Source organism: Sminthopsis crassicaudata, chromosome 3, assembly GCF_048593235.1.
Source record: "Sminthopsis crassicaudata isolate SCR6 chromosome 3, ASM4859323v1, whole genome shotgun sequence".
In the NCBI taxonomy this organism is placed as follows: domain Eukaryota; kingdom Metazoa; phylum Chordata; class Mammalia; order Dasyuromorphia; family Dasyuridae; genus Sminthopsis; species Sminthopsis crassicaudata.
Window position 1 is genome coordinate 28,960,390 of NC_133619.1, and position 21,061 is coordinate 28,981,450.

Here is a 21,061-nt window from a genome sequence, read left to right on the forward strand (position 1 = left end):
CTCCTCCTCCTCCTCCTCCTACCTCCTCCTCCTCCTCCTCTTCCTCCTCCTCTCCTCCTCCTCCCTCCTCCTTCTCCTCCTCCTCCTCCTCCTCCTCCTCCTCCTCCTCCTTCCTCCTCCTCCTCCTCCTCCTCCTCCTCCTTCTCCTTCTCCTCTCCTCCTCCTCCTCCTCTCTCCTCCTCCTCCTCCTCCTCCTCTCTTCTTCTTCTTCTCCTCTCTCTCTCCTCTCTCTCTCTCTCTCTCTCTCTCTCTCTCTCTCTCTCTCTCTCTCTCTCTCTCTCTCTCTCTCTCTCTCTCTCTCTCTCTCTTTTTCGTAAAGAAGATGCAATTCAACCTATATCTATTAAGCACTTTCTGTGGGTCAGATTATCTGCTACATTTAAAGACAAAAAATGAAAGTACCCTCGCTGCACTGAGGAGGCATGGACTCCACTAGCCTCAGGGAGATAGGGGCTAGGTGAGAAGAGAGATGAAATCACTTGCCAAAGGCGTTTTAGCTAGCGGCTGGCTCCTAGAATTCAGACTCCAGTTCCAAAGTAATTTCTGCTAGGAGAAAGATGTTCCAATTTGGAATGATCCAGAAGGTCTATCTGGAGCCAGGGAATTTCAGAAGGCCTATCTAGAATGAAGGGACTTCAGAAGGCCTATCTGGAAAGAGGGGATTTTAGAAGGCATTCATTGCAAAGACACTTGATAGGAACAGTGACTGCAGTTAAATTTGGGAGGAGAGAAAGGAGTTAGATTAGCTTGACCTCTAATGTCTCTTTGAGTTCTCTATCTATAATAACTATTTCCCCACACATTTTTGTAATATGCACTAGCTCTCAGTGATGTCAGAAAGTGGTAGGAAATTGTCCTTCCTTCCTTATTCTCTCCCATGTCAATTTCCTATCTAGATCTGACTTATGATTAGTGTCAGGGTCTGTTCCGAGGGAAATAACATCACAAAGTGAATAGGGGCACGGGGTTCAAACAAAATTATTTTACATCAACCTATGGTATTTGTCATTCCTAATTTTTTTAAAAGGACAATGACCAATTTGCTTGAAACAACAGCATTTTTTTTTCATTCTTAAGTTTATTTTGAATATAACAAAATGCAATAGCGCTCACCAATCAAGAGACAAGTCACTTTAAATTTGAAATAACCCCTTTAGTAAGAATTTTAGAATTCTTGCATTTTACAGCATGAAGTCTTGCTCAGTCAATAATTTGGAAGAAGATCTATTTTATAAAGTAACTTTTTTAATTAAATTAAATAAGCAATCAACAATTGTCAAGAATAAATCTGCAAACTTGAAACAATTTTTAAAAATGAAAGAACCCCTTTAGGCACCCAGGACAGCATATCGTAAAATACGGCTCTGGAAGAAACTAAATCATGTCTTTATTAATGGAGGCAATTTGCAGGCCCTGTAAATAGGAAGACCAAGTTTAATAGATTTGTATTTACATTTTAGAAGTGTGGGAGAAAAGAATGCCATTTCCCTCAGTTCATTTACGGTCCACTGATGTGTATTTTCTTATACCTTATGTCTTATACTTAAGCCTCAGTGAAGTTTTTCTCCCTTACCCTATCCCCCAAAGCAAGCTTTTTCTGAGTCTTGTCCTTTCTGCCTCCACAATCCAGTCCAGTCCAACAAGCGTTTATTCATTAAAGACCAGAAAAAGGAACTGCACAAGGAGCAAGGGATAGAAAAACAAAAACTTGAAAGCAAACAAAAAAATTCACTCTGTTTTCAAGAAACATATGCTTTACAGCATAATCTCCCTGTCCTTAACAATTATAATAGTTGGTCCTTGAGGGCAGGGATCATATTTTTGCCACTCTTTGTATCTCCAGAGTTCCGCACAGTATCTTAGGACTTCAAAACCAAACCTTCATTCTACCCCTTTTCAATACAATTTGGTGTGATGTTTTCCCCCTTTAGATGACTGTGTCCCCACATTTAACATGACTGAGAGTGGGTACTAGAGTTCTTTTTGTTAGTAATTGTGTCCCCACATTTAGCTACTTGATGGACAACTGGGAGGATACATGTAAACATGAGGGTATTTGTATTTTTATTTGGACTGGATGCATGATTAGGGAATTCCCAGGAGAAACCTGTCTCTTCCAATATTTCTTTCCTGATTTCCCTGTTTCTTTCTCTGATTCTCCTTACCTGGGACATTGACTTGGCCAGGATCACACCAGTGTTTGTCAGAGGAGGAAATTGAATACAGGCCTTCCTGACCTTGACAAGAGTTACCTCGCTAAACACACACACACACACACACACACACACACACACACACACACAAATGTAAATATACACACACTCCTATATGTGAATATATATCAATTTCTATCCAGACATGGATAATGGGCAGCCAGGTGGTGCCATATTGCAAAAGAGTTCCAAGCCTAGAATCAAGAAAACTTTTGAGTTCTTAATCCACTCTCAGATATTTACTGGCAGTGGTCCCATTCGGGGTTTTCTTAGCAAAGGTGGAATGGCTATTCCTTCTCCAGCTCATTTTACAGATGAGGAAACTGAGACAGTTATGTGACTTATTTCAGCACCTAGAATTGGGTCTTGCACATTTTAGACTTTTTTTTTTTTTTTTTTTTTTTTTTTAGGCAACTGGGATTAAGTGACTTGCCTGGGTTTGCACAACTGGTAAGTATCTGCTTTTAGATTTGAACTCAGATCCTCCTGACTCCAGGATCTATGTTCTATTCACAGTGTCACCTACCTGCCCCTAAATTTTAAACTTCTGATAAATGTTCATTGAAATTTGTCAAATGTAGTGATTTGGTTCAAAATTAATGTCTACTGGGTGTAAAACACTGGGTTCACCATGATATTTAGAATAGTGCAAACTACACAGTCCCTGTCCACAGGGAATTTACAGTTAAGGAGGCAACAACAACAATGAGGAGTAAGAGAATTAGCATTTCTCTTTACTTTGGAGTTTGCAAATCATTTTATGTTTTAACTCATTTGATTTTCACAGCAACCCCCATGAGACAGATGTAATTATTATACCCATTTTGCCAATGAGAAAACTGAGACCCAAAAAAAGATGAAATGATTTGCTCAGAAAGAGTTTTTTAAATTCAATTTGTTTTAGTTTTCATTTATGGAATAAAACAAGTATTTCATAACATAACATAATAAAAATGATTTCACATGAAACTGCAAATATAATGTGTGCAATTTGCCATTCTTTTAAAATATATAATAAATTTATCATATTCATTTCTTTTGCTTTCCATTTTTTCTTCCCTCCCCTTCTAGACCTAGAGATGACTACTATTAGACACACATGTGTGTATACACATATATGTGTTGATTATTTCAATATAATTGGTTTCCTGTATATATGCATATACACATATGCATCTAAATACATATACGTGCATGTGTGCAAAACAGTTTTATACATACTTCTATTAGTTTTTTCTTTAAATGCAGATCATAGATCCTTTATAATTAATTTGGGTATTTATAAAATTCAAAATGACAGTCACTCAAAGCCACTCTTAAAATATTACTATTATTGTATACAACATTCTCTTGGTTCTGTTCATTTCCCTCTTCATTATTTCATACAAATCTATCCATGTTTTTCTAAAATCATCAAGCTCATCATTTCTTATAACACAGTGGTATTCCATCAGGTTTTCTACTTAACTCCCTCTGACTTTAAGACAGCCCTCTCTTCACTACACCCCATCCCAAAAGACCCCTGGATACAAACAATATGACCTTGAGCTCACCAATTAATTGACTAACACGGTCAGTTTTCAAATGCTGGCAATTTCAACCCAAACGCTCTGTTTATGAGTTGGGTCCCAAATTTTAATTTTTTATTTTAGCTCTTTAAATATTAATATTTTATGAAATGCAAAATTGGTTGCAAACTGCCAGGAGTGTGTCTCCTTAAATGCATTTTAATTGATTTGTCTGACATTGGAGACTTATTTATTTACTGATCTGCAAGGTTAGGAGAAATTCATTTGGACTAAGTTTGCATAAGATTCATAGAGAGTAAGGGTTCATCACCTGCAATCCCTTAACTTGGTTTTATAAATAAATATATGCATGTATATGTGTATGTATATGTATGTATATGTGTATATGTATAATATATGCATATTCACACACATATATACCCATGCATATTTATGTAGGTGGATTATTTCAGCATAAGTGGTTTCCCACCCAAAAGCCTCTCCAGTGCTTTATACACACACACACACACACACACACACACACACACACACACACACAGAGTCTTCAAGAATCTGATATTTGGATGGAACCTGAGGCTTAGATAAGAGACAGGATGGTACAGTGGATAGAGATCTGGAATAGGAGTCAGAGGATCTGGGTTCAAATCCTGTCTCTGAGACTTACCCCTCCAGGTTACTTCAACAAAACACTCATTTAATCATCCTTTTGACCTTGTAAAGTAAGACAATTGGACAAGATGGTTTTGGAAAGTCACTTATAAATCTAACATACCCTGTTTCTGGGATTATCTTATAAAAATAATTCCGTCAAGGATATGAATATTCATTCACTCTATTTAATAGTAAAATACAGGGGAAATTTGGTGAGTGTTTCCCAGGACCCCTTCCCCACATGCCAGAAAGGAAGGTCCAGCAACTTGTCATTCTACCGCTGAATGTTTTGTAATAGTGACAATGGCATCTACCCAGAATCTAATTACAGGGGACCTGACCTACTATTTAATGAAATACGGCTGCTCACCTTCTGTGGTTGCAAAATACTGGAAATAAAGTGAATGCCCATTTATGGGGCAATGGTTCAGCCACCAATGGGATGGAAATGTAACCCAATGTTATCATTATCATATAAAAATGGCATCATTGGTGAAAGGATATGAAGAGTTCAGAAAAATGTGGAAAGATTTTTATGAACTAAGGAAGGGCAAAGAAGGCCAAAACCAAAGGAAGTATATATACTCAAGACAAAATAATAACAATGAATAACATTTGTGTGTTGCTTTAAGATTTGCCAAATGGTTCATACAAATTATCTCATTTGTTCCTTCCTATAATCTTGTGAGATAAATTTTATTATCCCTGTTTTTATAAATGGAGAAATTGAGGCAAGGAATGGTTAAGTGATTTGCTCAATGTCACAACTAGTAAATGTATGAAATAAGGACAGGTCTGTACTTGTAATTTTATTGGTATAAGGAAATTATTAGCAAGGAATTATCACCTACCAATTCAGGTCTATAAATTTGAATTATAGAGAGTTACCTGGGGTTCTGAGTGGATCAGTAATTTACTAGAGTCATACAGTTATTAAGCATCAAAGACTGGTCTTGTAGCCAGACCTTCCTGGATCCTAGGATTGTTCTGTACCCTCTGCATCATCATTGCCTCTCCCACATGATTGAGGTAAGATTCGAACAAAGTCCCCCAAGGCTCAAGCATATGGCTCTAGCCATTTCACTGCTCAATTAAAAATAAATTGGCTTTTAGTGAGGGTATAAGGAGTACCTTTAAAAGTCAAGAGACAAACTTTCCAACATCTACAAAGTAAAATGAAAATAAAGTATGATGGATGCTACTGAAATCAACAGACATCACACTATCAGGAGGAGGTCAGCCTAATGCTGACTTTTCCCCAGGAGGAACAGTCCTCAATTCAGGAAAGGTCTCTGAAATACACAGACCTGTTCTGCATGTTGTATCTGCCCTGAATATCTACTCTTTCATGGCCAATTAGATGGTGTCCTAGTGCACAATTCAGTGTGTCACAGTGTCAATTCAGAGTCAGATACTAGCAGTATGTCCCTGGGAAAGTCACTTAATTCCAATTGCCTCCAAAAAAAAAAAAAAAGAAAGAAAGAAGCAAGGAAGGAAGGAAGGGAGGAATGGAGAAAAGATAGAGGGAGGGAGAGAAAAAGGAGGAAAGGATAGGAAAGGAAAGGGCAGAGAAGGATTATATTTTAATATGCATGAAGGGAAGGACAGGGAAGGGAAGGAAAGGAAAGGAAAGGACAGGACAGGGCAGAGCAGGGTAGGGCAGGGCAGGGAAGGATGATACTTGAACATCTATGAAAATAACCACAAGAACAGACAATCTCCAAAGTACCAAGCCAGTGAAGCCTAATTGTAGGTTATTTATGGTATAGGCCACATTCCATGACAAGACCAATTTTGACACTTTTAAAGATTCATGGGTTGTAAATCTAGGAAGACCCAAGTTCAAATCCTGCTTTTGACACTCACTAGATGTACCACTTGGAAAAAAGTCAATAAACCTTTCTGAGCCTCTGTTTCTCTGTCTGTAAAAGAATATTTGTGCTATAAATCACCAGTTGCTACAAGGGTGAATGAGATAATGCATGTAAAATACTTTGAAAATTTTAAATTGGTCAATAAATCAGTCATCACTGGGGAGGGGGACTGGAGGAAAGAGATAAGAATGTCAAGGAAAATTGACCTTCCTATTAACTAGTTAAAAACATGAGGTAAGAATCAGATTGAAATCTCTTCAAGAAAACTCTATCCTCCAGTTTTTCTTGTAGTGTACAGTGTACAGAATAAGGGCTGGCCCTTGGCTTTAGAGAAATCGGAGTTCAAATCTATTATCTGATGCTATGTGACCTTAGCAAGCCAATTAACCCCTCTGATCCTAGGTTTCTTCACTTTTATAAGTGGCTAAACATACCTTTGGTGCTCATTTCACAGGGTTTCTGTGAGATCAAATGAGAAAAAAAACATATAAATGTCACCTCTCATTATTATTAGCTGCTTATTAAAACCCACGGTTTATCAATCAATCAACAAGCTCTAATTAAGCCATTAGTATGGGCCAAATACTGGGCACACACAAAGAAAGGTAAAAACAGTTCTTGCTCTTTTTATTTTTTTTTCTTTTTCTGCTTTTTAGAAAGTTATTTTAGAGGGGAATCCAGATCTGGAACTTCATCTTTCAGGGAGGTTCTGGCCACCCAGGTAGCTCACTCTAACTTATAGTTTTTGATTCTTGTCCATGGCCTAAAATGACTTCATCATAGTCACAGGACCAATATATAGCAGGAACAGTACTTGAACCCCAAGTTCAGTTCTCTACTCAATACAATGGAGACCAGGCTACTTGGAAACCATAATCCTTTCACCTTGGAGCTGGATGATAAGATTCTAAATTTAGGTCAAAGAAGGACTTTAGACATCATCTGGTGCTGGAATTCTGGTGACTGGAATCTGTTTACTTGCTTTTAAAAAATAGTTTTCTACCATTTCCATAGAAATGGTTTCCTTCATAATCTTGTGTATTTTATTTTATGCATTTAAAATTACTAATCCAACATGGAACAGACTCCAAAGGATTCGTGGCACACAAAAACATTCAGAACTCTTGGTATAGTACAACCCCCTCATTTCACACAGATGAGGAAAATAGAATCTAGGGGAAAGGAATAATTTGCCCAAGGTCATTCAAGGACAAAGTGACAGACACAAATGGAAGAAAGGAAGGAAACAAACATTTATTAAGCACCTACTAAGTGTCAGGCATTATGCTAAAAGCTTTGCAAATATCATCTCATTTGATTCTCAACAACAATTATCCCAGGTAGGTACTATTAGTATCTTCATTTTAAGTTTATATAATTGAGACAGAAAGAAATGTTATGAAACTTAATGTTAAGATAAAATATTAAGAGTCCCATAGCTAGAAAGTGTCCGAGGCCACATTTTTTGAACTCAAGTCTTTTTGACCTTTTTCAGCTGCCAAACCTGTATCTCACCAAAAGGATTCTAGGTTCAGATTTCAACCAAGGTCTTCTGGGTATAAATCTATCTCTCCTTTTTGTCTCCATGGTGCTTTTATAATTTTTATAAGAGACTCATTGCATTATTCTTTGTTCCTCACAACAATCTCATGAAGTTTTCTTGAAATGGAAATTTATTGTTACATATTTTGAATCCTCCCTTATGTTTTGCTGGGCCCATCACAATGTTTTGGGTTTTTGTTTTTTCTTTTTTTCTGCTGTATTTCTTTTTGTATTTTGTTTTTTCCTATTTTGCATTTAATTTTTAAAATACATTTTAAAAAATCTTGTGAAGCTAATTAAGTCAGATATCATCCTCATTTTACAGAAAGGCAAATCAGAGTCACAGATTGATTAATAACTTTCTCAGGCTAAGAATCTGGAAGACCCAGGATCAGGAAACTAGACAAATATCTCCATTTCTGATCTAAACTCCCTATAGAGTTCCTTTTGCATAGTCTGGAAGGTGAGTTATCACTCATCAGAATTCCCTTGGATTGCTTCTTAGCCTCCTAGGAGTAGTTCAGGAGGTTGATTATGCTAGTCTACTGTCTAAGAAAGTGAGTCACCAGGAGGTTAAGTATCTTTCCCTGCTCATGTGAGATTTAAAGCAAAGCTGAGGTTATCCAACCAGGATTATGAACTCTGTCAACCACCACTAGACCACATTGCTTCTCTAAAAGTACTTCTGATTTTGCTGTCTTTATTGATGTGGAGAGGGTAACCAGAAGCCCAGATCTAACTCAGTTAGTAAGAGAAACAAACAAACAAAAAAAAGCTCAGCAATTTTACTGTTTTGTTTGTTTGTTTGTTTTTGTTTTTAATGTATGGAGGCAGAAATGGGGAGTATACTTAGGCTGTCCATGATACTATTGGAGAATGACAGAGCTGGAGAAGAAGAAGGTTCTTATTTCACAAATGAGGAAATTGAGGATGGGATATATATCAAGTGACAAGACTATATCTGCCAAGGTTTCTTGAATCTTAGAGCAGGATTATTAACCTATCTGACTCTCTTACTCATACCCTGGAATGCCTTAACATGAATTAGTTATCAGATTAAACAGTCATTTAGAAAATACTGGGTGGAATGGACAGAAGAAAGCTAAGTTCCAACAAGGTCCAGAGAGTCCAAAGCCAATGAGACAGAAAACCAGAAAGGGAAACAATAGAAAATCATTATAACTGTCATGAACCAAACTAGGCCACAAACACTAGGATATACTCCTGATCTATATAAGAACGATATTTTTGACAGTGGTCATCATACTAAGTAGTCATAATCTCCAAGCTACATGGAAAGAAAATCTTTTAAATTATAGAGATCTAGCAAAAGGAACCCAAGCCTTGTGGGAACACGATGAAGTCACTTATAATTCCCATCATCTTGTCTGATACCAGAGATGTCCCAGAAATGCCTGCAGATAGATGATGGGCTGACATCCTAATAGTTTTATTTCATGACACAGAGAAGTCTTTCCATTTCTACAATAATTCTCAGAATTTGAGATCTAAAAAAATAATACATAAACAATTGAGAAAACAATATAACATAAAACCTCCTGCTAAGCTTATTCCCCATAATGTTCAACAACTCATCAAGGACAACATAAACTAATGAAAAAAATAATATGACATAAGAGAATAATAGCAGTTGGCAACTTTTCTGGGGTACATTTCTTTCTGAACTTCATTGAACAAAATGAGAGCAAGATAACATCAATATCAATAATAATAATCATGTTGTTGAGAGGTTTTCTTAAAGAGTTCAAACTTAGTGGCCAATGGAGATGAAGGAAGGAAGGAAGGATTTTTTTTTAAAGTGTCAACTATATGACAAATACCTTAGAAATATCTAAATTGATCTTCATAACTATCTTAGGAGCTAAGCATTATTAATTTATGCATTTTACAAATGAGGAAACTGAGGCTAACAGATTAAATGACTTTCTCAGGGTCACACAGCTAATATGTGTTTGAGACTGAATTTGAACTCAAGTCCTTTTTACTTAAGGTCCAGCACTTTATCCACTGAGCTGGCCAGATTATGCAAGGAAACCATGGAGTCAGAATAACACATGATTACAGAGTGTAAACATTTAGCACCTGAAATGAGTACATGATTTAGGTAGAAAAAGTAAATTAGTGGGAAATGGAAAAAAATTACCTGTCACACCCTTGAATAGGTGGAGTTCATAACTAAAGAAGAGAGAAGCAAAATGGACACTTTTATTTACATAAAATTTAAAAGGTTTTGATAAATAAAACAAATGGAGTTGTAATAGGAAAAAAAGAATAAAACTGGGAAGAAATCTTTTCAGTAAGTTTCACTTTTAGAATTCTCATTTCTAAGATATATAAGTAATTGAGTTAAATTTACTAGGATAAGAGCTATTGCTTAATTGATAAATGATCAAGGGATATAAATAGGCAGTTTTCAGGAAAAAAATATTAATAACCATATGAAAATGTTTCTTTTTTTAAATAATAGCTTTTTTTATTTTAAAAATGAATGCAATCAACATTCACTCTTGCAAAACCTTGTGTTCCAAATTTTTCTCCCTCCTTTCATCCTATCCCCTCCCTTAGACAGCAAGTAATTCACTAATATATGTTAAACATGTACAATTCTTCTATACACATTTCCACATTTATCAAACTTCACAAGAAAAATCAGATCAAAAAAGTGAAAAATGAGAAAGAAAATAAAAAGCAAGAAAACAACAACAAAAAAGGTGAGAATTCTATGCTGTGATCCACATTCAGTCCCCATAGTTCTCTCTCTGGATGCAGATGGCTTTCTCCATCACGTGTGTATGGGAATTGGTCCGAATCAACTCATTGTTGAAAATTCACATCCATCAGAATTGATCATCATATAATCTTCCTGTGTATGATATTCTCTTGGTGCCATTCACTTCACTCAGCATCAGTTCATGTAAGTCTCTCCAGGCCTTTCTGAAATCATCCTGCTGATCATTTTCATAACATTCATATACCATAACTTATTCAACCATTCTCCAACTGATGGGCATCCACTCAGTTTCCAGTTTCTTACCACTACAAAAAAGGATGCTATAAACATTTTTGCACATGTGGGCCCTTTTATCTCTTTTATGAAATCTTTAGGATATAGGCTCAGTAATAACATTGCTGGATCAAACATTGCTGGATCACTTTGGGCTTAGTTCCATATTGCTTTCCAGAATGGTTGAATAAGTTCCATGTGAAAAATTTTCCAAATTAATAAATAGAAAAATGAAAGTTAGAATACCTCATATCCTTCCTTCTTTGTTTCTTCCCTTTCCTTCTTTGTTTCTAACAGTTACTAGAAAATTTCTTTAAGAAAATTTCTTATCATCATCATCATCCTTACTATTGTTACTATCCTTGCTATCTTGCTCTCATTTTGTTCAATGGAATTCAGAAAGAAATGGACCCAAGACAAGTTACTACCCTGATATTACTCTTTTAGATCTAATATGCTGAGAATTACTGTAGAGGTCAATAGAATAACTGCTTTATGTCATATAAAATTATTAGGATGTCACATATCTTCTGGAGGGCATCTCTGATGTCAGACAGGATGAATTACTTCATCACACATCAGACTGGTTAAATTGATAAAAAAAATGAAGATTACCAATGATGGAAGGGATGTGGGAAAATAGATACATTATGGCTGCTGGTGGAGCATTTTGAAAACCATTTTGAAAAGCACTTTGTACATATGCCCCCTAAGTTATTAAACTACAGATTTCTTTTGACCTGGTAATATTTCTATTAATTCTATACTTCCAAAGAGATCAACAAAAGAGGAAAGGGACCCATATGTACCAAAAATATTTTAGCAGCAATTTTTACAGTGGCAAAGAATAAGAAACTGAAGGGATGGCCATCTGTTGGGGTATGACTGAAATACTATTTATAGTGATATAAGAAATGATGAAATTTCAGAAAAATTGGGAAGATATACATGATCTAATGCAAAGTGAAGTGAGCAGAACCAGGGGAAATATTAATAAGATACAGCAATATTATAGAATTAATTAATTTTGAAATATTTAGTAACTGATGAACACAATGACTGGATTCAAAGCATTCATGATGTAACATGCTATCTATTTCCAGATAGAGAGCGAATAGAGTCAGAGTTCAGAGAGAAACATATTTTCTTCTCTTTGTCTTTTCTTCCTCTTTTTTGAAGTGTGGAACTTATTATGGAATTTATCGTGTGTGTATGTGTGTGTATGTATTTGTAATAGGTTTTTTATAGTCTTCTTAATGAGTGGGAGAGGGAGAAAAAATTGAATCTGAAAATCAAATCAAATGGAATTTTTAAAAAGTTCAGTTGCTACAAAATGCCTAGCAAAATATTCTGTGGTATCACATCAGTTAACTTTCTTTAATGGAATGACAGATGTCATATCTATGCTATAAACAGAGACACTGGACCAGCCCCACAGAGAGAACTGTTGCCAGAATTGCCCAGATAATACGGGCAGCTAGGTGGTGCAGTAAATAGAATACCAGAAAGTCAGGAATCTTTTCATAAGTTCAAATCTGGCTTTAGACACTTGCCAACTGTGTGATCCTGAGCAAGTCACTTCACCCTGTTTGCCTCGGTTTCTTCATCTGTCCAATGAGCTGAAGAAGGAAATTTTGCTTAAAAAAAACTCCAAATGGGGTCATGAATAGTTAGACCTGACTGAAAAACTACTAAAAAAACCCCACAATATATTTATCCATTAAAAACTCTCCAGAATTCTATTTTGAATAATGATCACTGTCCCAAGTATTCAAAATCTATAACTTATATGGAACAAAAAACTTTTAAACTATAGAGACCTGGTTGAGGAGAGAAAAAAATATATGTAAATAAGACAAATTGAGGGATTTGTCTAACTGTCCTGTTTCTTCCTGAAGTTGGACTGAGGATGCTGTCCTGTAGTGAATCTACAAAGGTTGAGCTTATACCCCCATATTAAAGGCAGTTATTGCATTGATGTGTGAAATAATTCATAGGACTTTGAATATAAAAGAATAATATCAGGTTAATAACATTTCTGATTGAATCCCATTAAGAAGAATACAATAATAATAAATAGTTCACATTTGAATATCATTTTAAGTCTTTTCTTGACAACAGCAATACATTTAAGAGTTGCTTTATCTTTTATAAATGTTATCTGATTTAAGTCTTAAAACAGCCCTTTGAGGTAGATGCTATTATTATCCCCATTTTATGGATAAGGAAACTGAAGTTGAGGGGCTTACATAGTGAGGAAGTATTTGAGGCAAGATTTGAATTTTAATTTTCCTGTCTCAAAATCTAACCTTCCCACTTCTCTGTATCCAACAATCCTATAAGAAGGTATTAAATAAGAGGAATACTTTTACAAAGGAAGCTGAGGGATAGAAAGATTAAATGCTGATGAAGAAGGGTAGGCAGTGATCAAAAAAGGAGAAGAGGTGAAATATGGCCTTCTAAAATTTAAGATGTAATCAAACATCTCTATCACCCACTTTGAATGAGGAAGTATAACCCAGAGGAACAAGGCCTGATCCCAAAAGCCAAGAAGAATCACTTTACATGACCTTTATGAAGCCAAACTGGACTATTACTTGTTCATGGAATGGTATCTCTTACATTCTAAAATATTTTTAAGTGGGTTTATTTATTCTTTGATGGATTTTTCCCATTTTATCAAAATAACATTTTCTGGTGAACCTACCTGATATTTATGTATTTCTTCTTGGACTTCACAATTTAGAAACAGTACAAAATTCCCTTTTAAAAAGGGAAGTACACTTTCTTTTTTTATTATTATTATAGTTTTTTTATTGACAGAACATATGCATGGGTAATTTTTCAACACTGACCCTTGCAAAAACTTCTGTTCCAACTTTTCCCCTTCTTCCCTCCACCCTCTCCTCTAGATGGCAGGTAGTCCCATACATGTTAAACATGTTAAAGTATATGTTAAATACAATATATGTATACATTTTTATACAGTTCTCCTGCTATACAAGAAAGATTGGATTTAGAAAGATAAAAATAACCTGGGAAGAAAAACCAAAATGCAAGCAAACAATAACATAAAGAGTGAAAGTGCCATATTATGGTCCACACTCATTTCCCAGTGTTCTTTCTCTGAGTGTAGCTGGTTCTGTTCATTTCTGCTCAATTGGAATGGATTTGGATGCTCTCATTGTTGAAGAGAGCCAGGGAAGCATACCTTCAGTACATCAGAGAGAAGTAAGAATCCAGAGTGTGGGATTAGTGGTAAAATCCCTGCCCTTTAATAAAGGACATTCAAGGCCTCCGGCAGATGGATCTTTCATACACCTCAAACTTTCTTTTCTATTAAAAACATTGCCCAGAGCTTAGGTCTTCGGAGACTGGGAAAACATTTCTCACAAATAATACATTTTACTAGGCTCATTTTCCAAGAAGGCAGACAGAATTCTGAAACATAAAGAGAGATCTTACCCAACTATCCCCCTCCCCACCAAGGCCAGAAGAATAAAGATTTAATAAACAAAAACCACACAAGGTCCTCTTTGGGAAATCCCATATGGCCTCCCACCGGCCAGAGTTCAAGCCCAGTAACTGTCAGAGGCCTTAACTAGGGACATTTATCCTGATAAGAAAGGGACTATGGAGGGAAGTAAAAAGTGAATATTTCTCATCTGAGTAGGCTAGATATTTCTTAGAATCCTAAAGAGATTTTGGCATTCACTAAGTATATTTAATACTCATCAAATTATTTCCTTTCTGAAGTTATTTGAGATTTTTTTTTTTGGTCAGTATAAGGAACTAGTTATTTTCATTAAACCCCAAAGCTCATCTGGTAAGTTAAGGACTATCTGAGCCCCATTCAGAAGGTCAGGGCCATTCTTTAGGGGGGTCATCAACCCCCACTCCTCATTACCCAAATGAGGTGAAGTGACTTATTTGGAGTCACGTGGTGACCAGGAACAGTATGGCTCAAGGCAAAGAATGGTGGGCTATGAGTTGGAGGATCTGGGTTCAAAACTCACAAAGGCACTAATTATTCCCTATAGGACTTTCCCACCTTTCTAGATCTCAGTTTCCTTGTGTGCAAAATGAGGTAATTCAGACATCTAATGCCAGAAGGAAGCCAAGTGGATGCCATTTTGTTTAACTATTTCCATTTTATATGGAGAAAAAAGTAATTTACGGAATCAGTATATGACCCCCCAAGATCCCATCGGACATGAGATCCAAAGTCATCTGCCTCCAGGGTCAGCATTCTTGTGAACGTTTGATCAATTTATTCTTGGGCCTCAGTTTCCTTATCTGTAAAATGTGAAGATCAGACCAAATGGCTCCTATTGTCTCTTTCTGATCTAATTCAATCTAAATGATCTCTAATGTCATTTCAAGCTTTAAAAATCCACAATCTTATGGACCAGAACTAGAACCCATGTTGATCCCTAGTCTTCTTTCTACCATATTAGGGCCCAAAACAGAGGAAGAGAAGCCAAGCATGAGGAACAATGTATACAGTGATCAATCAATCAATAGTGTCTTTTGAGGGTAGAAGGAAGGAAAGGTGAATGCAGTGCCCAGGAAGGAGAACCTGTGCTGGATTCCAATCCCCTCTCCTCTGCACTTGTGTGCATGTGCACACACATATACAGATGTTCCATACATACACTCACATACAATACACATACATGTTTACATACTTATAAGTTCAAGCAAATAATTTCATTTCTCTCATTTCTGGGGCCATCAGTACATGAATTATGATATTTTCTCACCAAACCTCAACTTAACTCACAAGATTGCTGTGAAAATAGACTTTTATGTCTCTAAAGTTCTATAGAAAAACGAGATAGTCATATATTTTACCTGTTTAACATATATTGAGTTACTTGCCATCTAGGGGAAGGGGAAGAAAAATTGGAACACAAGGTTTTGCAAGGGCTAATGTTAGTGTTTTGAAAAATAAAAAGCTTTAATAAAAAGAAAAAAGAAGTAAAGTGAGTTATTGTCTACCTAGAGAGGAAAAGCTGATGAACCAGAGCTGGGTTGCTGCCTGGATTTGGAGAGAAGACAAAGGAACAGCTCAAAATAACTCAGAGGACTTGGGACATGGGTATAGAACTACTTTACATATGAAGCAGGGAATTTCCCATGGGATATCAGCCTGGGCCTCCATGCTGACTGGTTTCTTGATAAAGGATGGGCCCAAAGAGTAGCTCTTGCTTCATCCTTTGGCCCTTGTGATCAGGAGAGAAGTGTGTCCAAGATGTTGGCCAACTAAGACCCACCCACACTCAGAGTTTTAAAAAGTCTCTTCCCCTTCTTGCTTCTTTCTCTTTCTCTCCCTCTCTATAGAATCTTCCCTCTCCCTCTGTCTTTTCCTATGTCTGTCTTTCTTCCTTTCCTCCATTTATCCTTCTCTTTTTATTCTGTCTCAGTGTTTCTCTTTGTACCCCTTTCTCCCTCTCTTCTTTCTCTCACTTTCTTCCTCTCTTCCTTTTATCCTTCCATTTCTTCTCCTTATGTCTGTCTGTGTCTTCCTCTTTCCCCCTCTCATTTCCTCTCTTATCTCCTCCTCTCCCTCCCTTTCTCTAATTATTGAGATTTTGCTGTGTCCACCATTAAAATGTGTGTTGTGTTTACTCCTTGAGATTTAGAACTCTTTTTGTATTTCTTTATATCCCTAGGATTTAGTAAGCACTTATTAAATATCTTTGAGAAAGAATAATTAATTGAATCTGGAAGCTGCCACATGAATATTCTCCCATTCCCTCCTCTGTGTGTGTCTCTGTGTGTGTCTGTCTCTTTGTCCCTCCCTATCTGTCTGTGCCTCTGTCTATCTGTTTCTGACTCTGTCTCTCTCCCTGCCTCTGTCCTTCTCTCTTCTTCCCTCCATTCTTCTCTGTGTGTCTATGTTCCTGTCTCTGTCTCTCATATGTTTGAAACTCTGCCAATTCTCCCTTGGATTTCCTGACCAGAATAAGAAATTTCTCTTTTTCTCTTCCTCTCCCGGCAGCTCTACACTTTCGTGTCCCCACAATTGTGGTTACTTAGTGTGGTCAAAGAGTACAGTTTGATAAGTTGGAGAAACAAAGTTAAAATCCCACTGTGTTTATTTTCCACATTTCAGGGAAAAGAGGTTTGACTCTGGAGTCAGGGGACCCAACTCAGTGGGGCTGGAGGTCCAGAGAGAACCACATTTGTTGAGGAGGAAGGGCATGGACCCAGGTCAAAGAAAAGGTCGTTATTTTAGTAATGTTCTTCTCAGCAGTGGCAAAGCGACCCTTCTTCCTTTTCTTTCCCCATAAACACCTCCTTAGAGCTTGAAAACAATTAGTCTACCTCAGTGAAGAAACCAAATTGAGTGACACAGGAACTACAAACAATTTCCTCAGATGTTCTAAGAGTATCAGCTCAAATGTGGTTTGCTTTTTTGGTAGGCCCTTATATAGACAAGATCTGATTTGAGACAGTTCTAAGGAAGGAAATGTATTTTTGATAACAACTTTAAGTATTAGGGTTAGATTTCTCTACAAGAGAAAATGAGTATTTTTCTCCTCTATTCTTAAGATGCTCTCAAGTTTATTAAGGAATCTGTGACCCAGAACCACAAGAGTAGGGCTTACTTGCACTCATTGGGTTCAAACCTGGAGGCGTCTGCAGAAAACCTATCTAGTTTTGCCCCTACTCAGAGTCTCCCCTGGAACCCCTAGATGTAGCACCCATCTTGCCCTCCACAGATGTGACAAAATACTCCTGTGTGTGCAATCAAAGCAGAACATGTAGTGGAGGAAGCTGTTATATAGTCTTACATAGAGAACAGAGAAAATGAAACAGGACATAGCCCAAACCCAGGGTAGCATATTGTGATGAGAATGCTACTCAAGTCTCTAGCTAGTACCTCAAGGATGAGGGTTCCTAGAGCAAAGAAGCCTGGCTTGGGGAGGATAAAGAGGCAGCTTTTACAACTGGGAGATGGCGGCCATTTGAAGAATTCCTGCTTAGGCAACAGGACAAACATCAGGCTATGGCTCCTTCCTATTATGGCTCAGCCCAGGGTCACACACTCAATGATTTCCTCTCCAAATATTCCCTTTGGCTTCAAAAGGGAGACACACACACAGATACAGAGACACACGTGCGCACACACATACACCCACACTCAGAGGCGCACACAGACACACACAGACACACACAGAGAGACAGAGGCAGAGACACAGAGACACAGAGACACAGAGGGACACACACAGACACACACAGAGAGGCAGAGACACAGAGACACAGAGGGACACACACAGACACACACAGAGAGGCAGAGACACAGAGACACAGAGGGACACACACAGACACACACAGAGAGGCAGAGACACAGAGACACAGAGGGACACACACAGACACACACAGAGAGACACAGAGACACAGAGAGACACACACAGAGACACAGACACACAGAGACACAGAGAGACACACACAGAGACACAGACACACAGAGAGACAGAGACACACACAGAGAGACAGAGACACACACAGAGAGACAAAGACACACACAGAGACACACAGAGACACACACAGAGACACACAGAGACACACACAGAGAGACAGAGACACACACAGAGACACACACAGAGAGACAGAGACACACACAGAGACACACAGAGACACACAGAGAGAGACAGAGAGAGACAGAGAGAGACAGAGAGAGACAGAGACACACACAGACACACAGAGACACACAGAGAGAGACAGAGACACACACAGACACACAGAGACACACAGAGAGAGACAGAGACACACACAGACACACAGAGACACACAGAGAGAGACAGAGACACACACAGACACACAGACCCACAGACCCACAGACCCACACAGACCCACAGACACACACAGACACACACAGACACACACAGACACACACAGACACACACAGACACACACAGACACACACAGACACACACAGACACACACAGACACACACAGACACAGAGAGACAGACACACACAGAGACACAGAGACAGAGAGACAGACACACACAGAGTCACAGAGACAGAGAGACAGACACACACAGAGACACAGAGACAGAGAGACAGACACACACAGAGACACAGAGACAGAGAGACAGACACACACAGAGACACAGAGAGACAGACACACACAGAGACACAGAGAGACAGACACACACAGAGACACAGACAGAGAGACAGACACACACACAGACAGAGAGAGAGAGGGACACACACACACAGACAGAGAGAGAGAGAGGGACACACACACACAGAGATAGAGAGAGAGAGAGACAGACACACACAGAGACAGAGAGACAGACACACACAGAGACAGAGGGACACACACACAGACAGAGAGAGAGAGGGGGACACACACAGAGAGATAGAGAGAGAGAGGGGGACACACACACAGAGACAGAGACAGAGACACAGAGACACAGAGACACACACACAGAGAGACAGAGACAGAGAGACACAGAGAGACACAAAGAAAGACACACAGACACACAGAGAGACACAGTCTTCAGCCTTCTGCTCTTACCTCTCCAAGATTACCCTTAACAGTTGAAAAGTAGGATGGAATAGGATAAATGTACCTTCTATTACTTTCCCCTACCCTTCTATCCATTTCCTTTTTTCTATCCTTCATCTTCATCGTTATCCCCATTTTCATCTTCATCCCAATCTTCATCCCTATCCCCATCTCATTCTTCATCTTCATCCTCATATCCTCATATTCCCCATCCCTGTATCCCTGTACCCCCCCAACACTAGAGAACCAAGTCTCCTTTTAAGTCTGCTTTGCCTCAGTTCTCTCTCCAATGAAGATACCTTTTATAGCCCAGCTCAGAGGCAACAACAGCTTGAACCAATCAAATAATCACTGCAATGAGACTTAATCACATATCTTCCTGACCCCATTCTTACTAGGTGTGAATTAGCAACAGCTATTCAAACCCAGAGATTTCTCCCCCCCCCCCCCAAAGAGGTACTAATGGACCCTCTGACACTTTTCCTTGGGGAAGATAATCAAGTTCAGGGACAAAGTCTCATCTTCCCACACCCACCTCCAGAGGTTCCTTGGTCAACTTTCTGTAGTTACCCTGACCACAAACTCTCTCCTGATCTTCCTTTTATTCTGAATCACTATTACCCAAAAAAGAAATTGTCAGCAGCCAGTTTGGGTTTTTAATCATACAAAAACTGAAACCAAAACTTGTGACTATTGATAACTTACTATTGTGGTTACTAACTTACAAGTTAATGACATGAAATAATTACTGAATATTACTGATTATTAATAAACATGCTAAATATATAGAATATTACTAAATATTACTACTTATAAACATACTAAGTATTAAGAATATTAGTAATTACTAATAAATATATTAAATATTAAAAATATTAACATTCAGAGGACACTTTTCTCATGACTCAGTGGGGAGAATTCCCCTTTTTTATAAATGGGGGAAATAAGGATAATAAACTGAATAATTTGTCCAAGATCATGAAACAAATGTCAGAACTCAAACTAATATCTTTGGATTATAAGATTGTTCATTGGTCTTTTGTTCTTACCAAAGGTAGAAAGATCTTTGGCCTTGGAATGGAGACTCTTGGTTCATATATCTGCCTCTGTTGCTTACCTGGCAAGGAAATCATTTAATTTTCTGAGTTTCAGTGTCCTCATCTGTAAAATGGGGGAAGAGGGGTTGAAAGTTAATTTTTCAAGGTCCCTTCTTTGAAAAAAATTTAATATTTAATTTTTTCCAATTAGTTGTAAAAATAATTTTAACCTTTTTTTCACTTCAAGGTGCCATCTGGGACTCAGTTTCCTCATCTGTAAAATGAGGCAATTGTACTAGATGTTCTCTGAGGTCTTTTCTAGCTCTAGGTCACTTACCTACCTGGAATCCCCTTCTTTTTCCTCCTCTTCCACCAACAACATTTGTTGGGTTTTTTGTTTGTTTTTGTTTTTGTTTTTTCAGATTCGTAGAGTTCCTTTCTTTAGAGGGATCTAAGGCTTGAAAGCCCTGTGACTTAATCCTATAATTTCCTTTGCAAATTAGGTTGTATGTGAAAATAATTGGTTTAATCTAGGGATTGTGGAACATGTCCCTGTTCCTAAGGAATCAACAAACTTATCTTCATGTGGACTGGCACTTCAGAATGTATGGGAAGTGGAAGGTAGCCCTAAATTTATGGCCATATTGGGTTTGAGTCCTGCTCT